The sequence below is a fragment of the Phascolarctos cinereus genome, unplaced genomic scaffold, assembly GCF_003287225.1.
Source record: "Phascolarctos cinereus isolate Bilbo 61053 unplaced genomic scaffold, phaCin_HiC Scaffold_4;HRSCAF=312, whole genome shotgun sequence".
NCBI lineage: Eukaryota > Metazoa > Chordata > Mammalia > Diprotodontia > Phascolarctidae > Phascolarctos > Phascolarctos cinereus.
Genome location: NW_027555847.1, coordinates 276040100 through 276051875, shown reverse-complemented (window position 1 = coordinate 276051875; position 11776 = coordinate 276040100). Strand labels below are relative to the sequence as shown.

Sequence of the window (11776 nt, the reverse complement as noted above, 5' to 3'; positions counted from 1 at the left end):
CAGAAGAATTTTCCAAGTGGTAAAAGAGGTATAAAAGCTCATTGAAGAAAGTAATTCCATAAAGCAATTGGAACCTAATGATTCTGTGAAGCATCAAGATATAATAAAAAAAAAGAGTAAAAAATGGAAGAAAATGTGTATTATCTCATTAAAAAAAACATGATTAAGAAAATAGTTTGTGCTTTTTCTTTTCTGGCTTGTGGGGAGTCAGTCACTAATGGCAGAGGGTCTGAAGTTTGCAAACATTTTTGCTGGCTCCTGGACGAGCCCTCAGCTGTCAACATGCCACAGAACAAATACATAGAGTTACACTAAAAGTGGTATGGCTACCACTTGGGTTACCATGAGAAAAAGAGAAAGAAGGAAAGCCAAGTGGCTCATGAATGTTCAAAGAAAGAAAAGAAAATGATTGGCCTAAAGGCTAACCTCTACCATAAACAGCATCATGCTGAAAAGATTCAGATGAGAAAGACTATCAAAATGCATGAAAAGAGAAATACCAAGCATATGAATGATGGAAAAAAACTCCCCAGGGAATAGTGGCTGCATATCTGCTGGAAAGAGAGGGACAATCCTGAGGCAAAATTCTTTCCAACATGATTAAATAGAAATGAAAGAGAAAGCTGGTAAATGGGAAGTGCCCAGGTAGAAACAGAAGTGTTGAAGGTTATTCAAACAGGAAAGAAAAAGAAGAAGACTTGGAAGAGAAGGTTACTAAAGTCTGCTTTTTGTGGGATGGCTTTACATGAAAACCACGAAAATATGAAAGATTTATTAGGCCAATGGGTTTATTTTTAAAGAAGGCTTGTGTAACTCATCCTGAACTTAAAGCCACTTTTTGCCTACCCATACTTGGTGTGAAGAAGAATCTCTCTTCCCTACTATACACAACTTTGGGTGTTATTACCAAAGAGATTGTCATTGAAGTGAAAGTGAGTGAGCTGATCCTTGTGACACAAGGAGGCAAAGTTATCTGGGGAAAATATGCAAAAGTTACCAGCAATCCAGAAAATGACAGATACATAAGAGCAGTCTTGCCTGTTTGGTTGACCAATTGAAGGAAGTTCTACATCTTTGACATTTATTAAAGATTCTACAATATATGAAGAAAATCACAACAGTTACTGTATTGAACACTCACAAAACAAAACAAAAGATGCAATTCTACACATTGTTGTTTTTTTGAGATTAATTTGGAAAAGAGATGAGACACTACTTTCTATTCTTCTGAGACTTTTTTCCATTTTGGAGTGGCAATAAAAAAAAGCTTATAGTTTAAAAAAAAGAAAATATATCACAGAGAGATAATTTAATTATTGAGCTACTGAAAGCTGTGATCAAAGAGAATGCCTAGACATCATATTTAAAGAAATTATCAAGGAAAATTATCCTGATAGCCTAGAAGCAGAAGGTAAAATAAAAATTTGAAAGAATCTATCCATCACTCTCTGAAAGAAATGCCCTAAACTCCCAGGAATATTATAGTCAAACTTCAGGGCTCTCAGGTAAAGGAGAAAATATTGTAAGCACCAGAAAGAAACAATTCAAATATCATGGAAATAGAGTCAGGATCGCAAAATATTTACCAGCTTCCATATTACAGGATTGAAGGTCTTAGAATTTTATATTACAGGAGGCAAAGGAGCCAGGATTAAATCCAAGAATTACCTTCCCAGCAAAAATGAGTATAATGCTCCTGGGAGAAAATAGACATTTAATGAAATAGAGAACTTTCAAGCATTCTTTTTATTTTTTTAAGGCAATTAGGGTTAAGTGACTTGCCCAGGGTCACACAGCTAGTAAGCGTCAAGTGTCAGGTCTGAGGCCTGGTTTCAACTCAGGGCCTCCTGACTTCGGGTCTAGTGCTCTATCCACTACACTACCTAGCTGCCCTCAGGCATTCTTTATGTAATAATCAGAATTTAATAGAAAATTTATTTTCAAATACATGAGTAAGGAGAAACATGAAAAGGTGAACATGAAAAAAAAATCATAAAAGCTTTAATAAATCTAAACTTTTTAGACTCCTAGGAACTTTTTCACTGTCAAGACAGTTTATACCTAGGCGGAGAGCTTAGCTGTGAGTTGACTCTGATGGAATGATTAAAAAAAATAAAATTAAGGGTTGAGAATGAGAGATGCTCTAGAAGAAGGGTAAGAGAGAGGTAGAATGAGGAAAATTTTCTCACATAAAAGGAATAAAAGGAAGAGCTTTTACACTGTTGAGGAAGATGAGATAGGCAGGGCCTAATGGGTAATGCAATTTTATTCACATTGCAATTAGCTCAAAGATGACATAACATACATTGAATGTAGAAATCTATCTTACTAAACAATAAAATGAGGGCAAGATGGGGCAAAGAAAGAGTTAGTGCTAATAGAAGGGATAGCAGATTAATGGAAGCAGGGGTCAGAAGCAAAGAAGACTTTGGAGGAGGGAAAGGGTAAAACAACAAAAATAAAGGATAAACAGGAGAAAAGAAGATAGAGTGACATACATAATTAGTAATCATAACAAGGAATGAGAATGGGATGAACTTAGCCATAAGACAGAAATAAATAGTAGAATAGATTAAAAAAAAAAAACAGATTCCAGGCTCAGATTCTTATAATCTAGTCAAAGGCTCAGATTCTTAATTTCTGGCCTTCTTCCATTAGCAATACAAATGCTTATATTCCTTATTAGTCTGAAAAATATGACAGATGTTCTAATAAACCTTGTCTTTGGCAGAAAAAAGCAAAACAAAACAAAATGAAACAAAAAGAAAACAGAGTCCCATAATTTGTTGTTTACAAGAAACACACTTGAAACATGGAGACACACACAGATTAAAAATAAGTTAGTGGAGCAGAAATTATTATATTTCATCTGAGATTTTAAAAAATCAGGAGTAGCAATAACAATCTCATACAAAGGAAAAGCAAAACTTGATCAAATTAAAAGAGATAAACAAGGTAACTACACTTTGCTAAACGGTACAATAAACAATGAAGTAATACCAATACTAAACATGCATACATAAAACACCAGAGCATACAAAGTAGTAATGGGAAAGTTAAATAAGTGATAGGAGGAAATATTCAGTAAAACTACATTAGTGAGGGACTTCCAACATTTCCTTCTAAGAACTAGATAAACCTAACCATAAAGTGAACAAAAAAAAATTAAGGAGATTTACAGAATTTTAGGGGGGGGAAAAAAATATATATATCTATATATATATAGATATATATATCTATATATATAGATATATATAGATATCTATATATATCTATATATATCTATATATATAGATATATATATCTATATATATATAATATATATATATATATATATAATATGAATGACAAACCTCTAGAGAAAATTTAATGGAAATAAAAAAGGTTAATATATTTTTCTCAACTATCCATGGCATCTTCACAAAAATTGTAGTAAAAAAGCATAAAAATCTCACTGATAAATGCAGAAAAGAGAAATATTGAATGTACCATTTTCTGACCATAATGCAATAAAATTACATTAAATAAATAACTGTGCATACATAAGTGAAAAAAGCAATTACACACAAAACAGTAGTCAATGACTCTAGTAATTTACTATTTGATGAACCCAAAGACTCTAGCTTCTGGGATAAGAACTCACTATTTGACAAAAACTGCTGGGAGAACTGGAAAATAGTATGTCAGAAACTACGCAGAGATGAACATCTTACACTGTATACTAAGATAAGGTTAATATGGATACATGATAGGAGTGATACCATAAGCAAATTAAGAGAACAAGGAACAGTTTACCTGTCACATCTATGGAGAAGGGAAGAATTTATAACCAGACAAGAGAGAGAGAACATTATTGGAAAGCAAAATGGATAATTCTGATTACATTAAATTAAAAGGGGTTTTTTTGTGTGTGCACAAACAAAGCCAATGCAACCATAATTGGAAGGGAAGCATACATCTGGGAACCGATATGTACAGCCAGGGTATTGTATAAAACCCTCATGTCTAAAATATATAGACAATAGAGTAAAATTTATAAGAATGCAAGTCATTTCTTGTAAGATGAATGGTCAAGGGATTTGAGCAGGCAGTTTTCAGATGAAGAAATTAATGTGTGTGTGTGTGTGTATATATGTCTGTATGTATGTATATATGTGTATGTATATATGAATGTATGCATACGTGTGTACATAAGTATATGTGTGTATATATATGTATATAAATATTTATATGTATATAGTCATATGAGAAAATGCTCTGGATCACTATTTATTAGAGAAATGCGAATTAAAACAACTCTGGTGTGCCACCTCATACCTATCAGATTGGTTGATATGACAAAGAAAGAAAATGACAAATGTTAGAGAAGATGTGGGAAAGTTGGAACACTTGTGCATTGCTGGTGGAATTGTGAACTGATCCAGCCATTCTGGAGAACAGTTTGAAACTATGCCCAAAGGGCTATAAAATTATGAATACCTTTTTATGTGCCTTTACTGAGTCTGTATCCCAGAGAGATCATAAAAAAAGGGAGAGGAACCCACATGTATAGAAATATTTGTAGCAGCTCTTTTTGTGGTGGCAAGGAATTGGAAGGTGAAGGGATACTCATAGGTTGGAGATTGGCTAAACAAATTGTGGTGTGTGAAGGAAATGGAATACTATTGTTCTATAAGAAATTATGGACAGGTGAATTTCAGAGAAACCTGGAAAGACTTACATGAACTGATGCTGAGTGAAATGAGCAGAACTGGTAGAACACTGTACACAGTAACAGCAACATTGTGTGATTACTAATTCTGATAGAATTAGCTTTTCCCAGAAATGCAACGGTCTAAGATAATTCCAAGGGACTCATGATAGCAATGCTGTCCACATTCAAAGAAAGAACTATGGAGTCTGAATACAGATTGAAGCATACTACTTTCTTTTTCTATAATTTTGTTTTTCTTTCTTGAGGTTTTTCCCTTTTGTTCTGATTTTTCTTTCACAACATGACTAATGTGGAAATATGTTTAATATGATTGTACATGTATAGCCTATATTAGATTTCAGGCCCTCTTGAGGCAGATGGAGGGGAGGGAAGGGATGGAAGGATAAAAAAAAAATTGAAACTCAAAATCTTGTAAAAGTGAATGTTGTAAAGTAACTTTGCATGTAATTGGAAAAAAAAAACTTTTAAGGTGGAAAATAATTACAAACTACATAGTCTATTCCTAGAGAATGTATAAGTCAAAGAACAAATCATTAAAAAAAACAATTAAAGAAAATGATAGCAATGAGACAACTTATCAAAATTCTGAGATCCATCTATAGTCACACTTAAGGAAATATTTATATCCCTAAAATACACCAAAAACACAGAGAAAGGGAAAATCAATGAATTGGGAATGAAATTTAAAAAAAAAAACTAGAAAAATAATAAATTAATAATCACCAATTAAACAACAAAATAAAAATCCTTAAAATCAAAGGAAAGATTGATAAAATTGAAAGCAAGAAAACCTTTGAAGTAATAAATAAGCTAAGATATGGTTTTATTGGATAAAAACAATAAAATACATAAATGATTGGTCAATTTAATTTTTAAAAAGAAAGAAAACCAAACTATCATTATCAAAAAGCAAAAGGATGAGTTTACCACCAATGAAGATGAGAATTAAGCAATTACTATGAGCTTTTTCCCAATTATATGCTAATAAATTTAATAATCTATGTGAAATAGATGAATATTTACAAAAAAATAATTTTTCTGGATTGACAGAAATTAAATAACACCATCTCAGAAAAAAGTAATTGTACAAGCCATCATGAACTCCCTAAGGAAAAAAAAAATCCCCAGGACCACATGGGTTCACAGGTGAATTCTACCAAACATTTAAAGAATAAATACTTTCAATAGCATATAACATATTTGGAAAAATAGGAAAAGAAAGAATCCTACCAAATTCCTTTTACACCATAAGTATGATGCTGATAACTAAACCAGGAAGAGCAGAGAGAAAGAAAAATATAAACCAATTCCCTGATGAATATTTATGCAAAAAGTTTAAATAAAGCAGTAGCATGGAGATTATAGCAACATATTGCAGATATCATACCTATAGCTAAGTGAGGTTTGTACAAAGAATTCAGGGCTAGTTCAATATTAGGAAAACAATTAGTATAATTGACCATATAAATAAAAAAAAACAGCAACAACAAAAACCATGTGATTATCACAATAGTTGCAGAAAAAGCTTTTGACAAAATACAACACTCATTCCTATGAAAAACACTACATAGCATAAGAATAAATAGATTTTTCCTTAAAATGATAAGCTATATTTGTCTAAAACCAGCAGCACTCATTATCTGTAATAGGAATAAGTTATCAGCCTTCATGGTAAAACCAGGGATGAAGTACAGATGCCCAGTATCACCACTTTTATTCAATATTTGATTAGAAATCTAGCTACAGCAATAATAGAACAAAAAGGAATTGAAGGAATTAAAATTGGCAATGAGGAAACAAAAAAAGCACTTTTCATAGATGATATGGTATACTTTGAGAATCTTAGAGAATTAATTCCACAACTAGTTGACATAATTAACAACTTCATGAAAGTTACAGGATATAAAATAAACCTACATCAATCATTAGTGTTTCTATATTCCCAACAAAGTCCATCAGGAAGAGATAAAAATAGAAATTCATTTTAAAACAAGTATAGACAATATAACATGCTTGGAAGTCTACTTAACAGAAAAATAAAGAAATAAAATAAACCAAACCAGGGACTATATGAACACAATCACAAAACACTTTTTTTATACAAATAAGGTCATATCTAAACAATTGGAGAATAATTACTTTCTCATGGGTAGTCAGAGCCAATATAATAAAAATGACAATCCTACCTAAATCAATTTACATATTCAATTCCATATAAAATTATCAAATAATTATTTTATAGAGATAGAAAAAATAGTAACAAAATTCATCTGCAAGGATATATCAAGGGAATCATTGAAAAAAAAAATTGAAGAAAGGAGGCCTAGTAGTACCAGATCTCAAACTTTATTACAAAGCATTAATCATAAAAACAGCCTAGTTCTGGCTAAGAAATAGATTGGTGCTTTAGTAGAATAGATAAGGTACACAACACCTAATTTTACATGGAGTAAATGACCATAGTAATCTAATGTTTAATAAATGTGAAGATCTAAACTTTTGAGACAAGCACTTACTACTTGACAAAAATTGCTGGGAAAATTGTGAAGCACTTTGGCAGAAACTACATCTCATACCATACACCAAGAAAAGGTAAAAATGGATGCATCATTTAGACATAAATCATGATATCTTAATAAATAATAATTTAAAATTTTCAAACTCTTCTGTAATTGGTATGTAATCATCATAGTTGTTAGATAATAATTGAAGGCACACTTTGTATGAAGATTCAGGAGCAGGTTGTGAATAAGATATGTGAGTAGCACAAAAAAAAAAAAAGCTTTCATTGACTCTAGTGGAATATTAGAACCAGGAAATAAATGCCTCCCTTCCACTTCTGCAGTAACCATGGCAGTGAGGCAGAAAATGGGGCAAAATAAAGTACATATAGTTCTTAGACTCCAAACATTGCTTTAACTTAATTCAGGTTACAGTGGAGGAAGATATGGATCAGTATAAGGGAATGAGCTTGGTAAACACTTCTCTAGTTCAATTCAATGACTATGCTATAAGAAATTTACAGAAGTGCCTAGGGAATGTAGTATTTAAGTGACTTGATACCATTAGTATATCTGAGTATGTTATTAGTATATCTGAGACAAGATTTAAACCCAGGTATAAATGAAAGAGCAAATTCTCTATCCTCTACCAGTAAATAAATATTTTTGTATATGATCTCAGCCTTTTAACAATGATTTGACATGCTATTGAAGGAAAGAAACAATTTCCATATTAATACATTTAATATAACATTTAATATTAGTAAAAGTAAAAGACATTAAAGATTTGCAGCTAAGTGGAGAGATGGCTCATGAGTTCCAAAACGTAGAAAAAGGTATCGGAGAAATGGTTTTTGTCCTTCCTCTGAAAGCAACAAGATATTTTTTTTCATATAAAGTTTGCATTGTTTATTATCACTAGTATACCACAAAGAAGATAATCTCATTTCATTTTCTAAGAACCACTGCAGATAATGTCACTAAATTGAAGAATTTAACAAGATCCTCAAAACTATCTCATATGTAAGTATGCATATGTGTATGTATACATGTGTGCATATATACATACATATTATATATATATATATATGTATGTGCATATATGTACAAAGAAAGATGGCAAAAATAAGTGTAAAATATGTGTAAAAATAGGAGCTAAATTTTTGTTTAAAGAAGTCAAAAGCAGCTCAGATTCTTATAATCTAGTCAATAGCTCACTAATGTTTAGATTCCTTTTTTTTTAGGCAATTCAGGTTAAGTGACTTGCCCAGGGTCACACAGCTAGTGTCAAGTGTTTGGTCTGAGGCCAGATTTGAACTCAGGTCCTCCTGACTTCAGGGCCGGTGCTCTGTCCACTAAGCCACCTTGCTGCCCCTAATGTTCAGATTCCTTAAACTGTGGTAAGTGAAACTTACTGTTTGAGGTAAAGGCTCATTGGATTTTATTTTGAGTTGTCTGATGGATCATAATAATCCATGGAAAATCAATAATCCACCATCTGAGAGAAATGCAACAAACTACTCAGAGAGAAGGTGATGCTGGTGGGAAGTAAGCACTGGGAAAAGCTGAGAGGACAATTGTATCCTCAGTCTAAGATGAGACCCTCCTGGTTCAGTTTCCTCATTATGTTCCTTTGAAGAGGAATGCTAGACAGGTGGGTACCTGTCTATTCCTGAGTCTGGCTATGAGGTGGATTTGATACTGCATGGTTGGGAAACCGAATTATCTGAATTAAAGCTGTTTTATCTTGAAATATTTGGGCCCTAAAACTTATCCCTGCTTTATCCTTTTATAGCAAATTTCTATAATCAGAGCAAAGAGGCAATAAAAGATCAATGCAAGTGTGGGAGATCTGGCTGTTTTGACCTGAATCTTTAGTCATTCAATACCCTCCAAACAACTGAAATTAAATCACAAACATCTTCAGTTTGGTTTCTGGAGGAGAATTTCAGTGGTAATTGAAGTGAAAGTCAGTCTTTTGGCAAATTCACTTGTTTAACTATTGAACCCAGGGGTGGAAAGCTTCTACCTGCAAAAGTGTTACTTAAACTTTTGAAAAAGTAAGGAGATCAGATAATCCTGCAGGTCACATGTAAATTACTTTAACAGGATTCTTACACTTTTACTTCTCCCTATATCTGGGCCCTGGAAGTCTTTTCTGTCAGATTTGTGTCTTCCAGACTACAGGTCATTTACTTACAGTTGGTAGTAAACAGCAGGTACCAGCCAATGTCCCTCCATCATCCCCTGGATGCAACCTGTGCTTGGTCCCAGTCAACCTCCTTTTTGGGACTCCTTCATGGCAGGGACAGCTTGCCAGCAGGAAGCAGTTTCAGAAGCCAAGTCCTTTGCCCCCTTGCCCGAAAAGAATTTGGGTCCCATTTGTTTGAGGGAGGAATGATGGGATGGGATCTGAACCCCTAAAAGAGAAAGACCATGTCTTTGGTATCTGGACCCCAAAAAGAAAACCTCTGGACTTCCTCCAAATCTCTGGCCTGAGTTTCCCTGAGTCTGTAATTCACTGAACTGGCCTTTCACTGTGGCTATGCCCAATTTCCCAGTTAGGTTCTGTTACCTCCTGGTTGACCCTGGACACTCCCCACCCTTAATCCTATCTAGACTCCATTCTCCCTTGGCCATGTGGTCCAGGTCCCTGGCATTCTGTTCTCCCCAGCTTGATGACCACTCCCATCAGATCCTCCTTAGACCCCTCCTCCTGGAACCCCAGACTACTTGGCCACTCCTCGTTCCCTCCCACAGTCGTTCTGTACATAAGATTCATCTTGTCTCCGTTAAGGTACTCAGATTCTTAATATCTAGCCAAATGCTCAAAGTCCTTAAGAACCTATCCAATAGCACACAAATGTTCGGATTCCTTAAGAGTTTGGCCAATATGGCAGATCTTTAATAAGCCTTGTCTTTGGCTGAAAAAAAAAAAGGTCAAAAGCTTATAGATAGCTCAGAAATCTCGTGTTTAGAATTCACAGATCTTTTTTTGAGAGAGTTAGAAGTTATTGGACATAATGAATAATGAACATCATCATAACAGTGAATCAATTATCTTGACTAACAGGAAACAAGTGCATACCAATATAGGAGTCATTTCAAAATCCCCTGTCTGGATTCATTGAGGTAGTTTATTGATTAGAACAAGCACTGAAAGTTAAACAAGAAATGAAATAAAGCATAATAATGAGAAGATTCCATCCAATTTTGTTTAGATAAGCAGTCAATTCTGAAAAATAGAAAATGAACAAATTACAGACTTTGACTTTTAGTAGCAATGTTTCCTAAAAGAGTGGAAGCAGTATAAAAGTTACTATAGTAAAGAGATTGAAAGGAACCCAGATACCACCTAACAAGAGAATGTTACTAAACAGCTCATATTCTATGGCCATGTGGTATCCTTTCTTGGCATACACCACAAAGAGTTAAAATACAGAGGGAAGAATTATATTTTTAGCAGCATATTTTGTGATAGCAAAAACTGGAAACAATGTGGGTGACCATTGATTGGGAAATAGCTAAACCTATCTTAGAATTTGAAGGTAATGGAGGCCATATGTTAAGTAGATAGAAACACAGTCTAAGAGTCAAGAAGACCTGGGAGCATATTTTGAGTTTGACACATCCTGTATCTCTGACTCTGGCCAAGTGACTTTATTTCTCATTGTTATAGGGACTTCTCTAAGAAGATAAATTGCAGAAAATATTTCATGCTGGATTAGTAGAGGGATTTTCCTTATTCTGTAATTTCTCACAAAAATGAAATTACTCATTCTATCCCTATTCACATTCCTATTGTCCTAGTTACTGTAATATATAAAACATTAAGTGTGGTGAATTCAGATAAACTTGGGAAGACTTCCATGAACTGATACAGGGTAAATTATGCTGAATTAAGTAGATTATGCATAATGAACACAATAGAGTAAAATGAAAATACAATAAAATATTATCCTAAATCTGATGAAAGCAATGCCTTTATTCTATAGGACTGGATGTTGGAACATACTTCATTTCTCTAAAAAGAAAGGTGATGGAATAGAGGTGGGAAATGCAGAAAATGGCGTCAGACTTAATCAATATATTGGCTTGTTTACTTAACTATACTTCTTTGTTAAAAGGGATACCTGTATTTATAATATGTAATTAGGAGATTACAACAATGTGAAATAATCATTCATAAAATAGATTTAAGAGGATATAAATAACCTCAGACTTAATGTCCATTTTTCCCATCTTCATAATTTTTTATGATAATAGCCTAATAGTCTTGTATGGAACATGACCAAAAAAAACCTGATTTTCCAAGACAATTTTTTAAAGTACGTCACTTTTTTTATTCTAGACAAACAATTGTATGAGACATGTAAAGCATACAAAAGCCCACTCTGTCCACTATTTTTTGGTTTCTTTTGAAAAATAATTGACCCAATAAAATAAAATGTAGTCTGTTTTTTTTTCCAAAGCGCTACCTCAACACACATTGAAATCAGAGTTTGTCTCAGATGAGAATGTGGAGATAATTGTGACTAATAATTCACTAAATATTGACAGC

The 11776-nt window shown here is 33.2% G+C and overlaps 1 pseudogene; it reads left to right on the top strand.

The window, feature by feature from the left end:
• Positions 1–282: 282 nt before the first annotated feature.
• LOC110195895 (ribosome biogenesis protein NSA2 homolog pseudogene) lies at positions 283–1058 on the top strand (annotated as a pseudogene).
• Positions 1059–11776: the final 10718 nt, after the last annotated feature.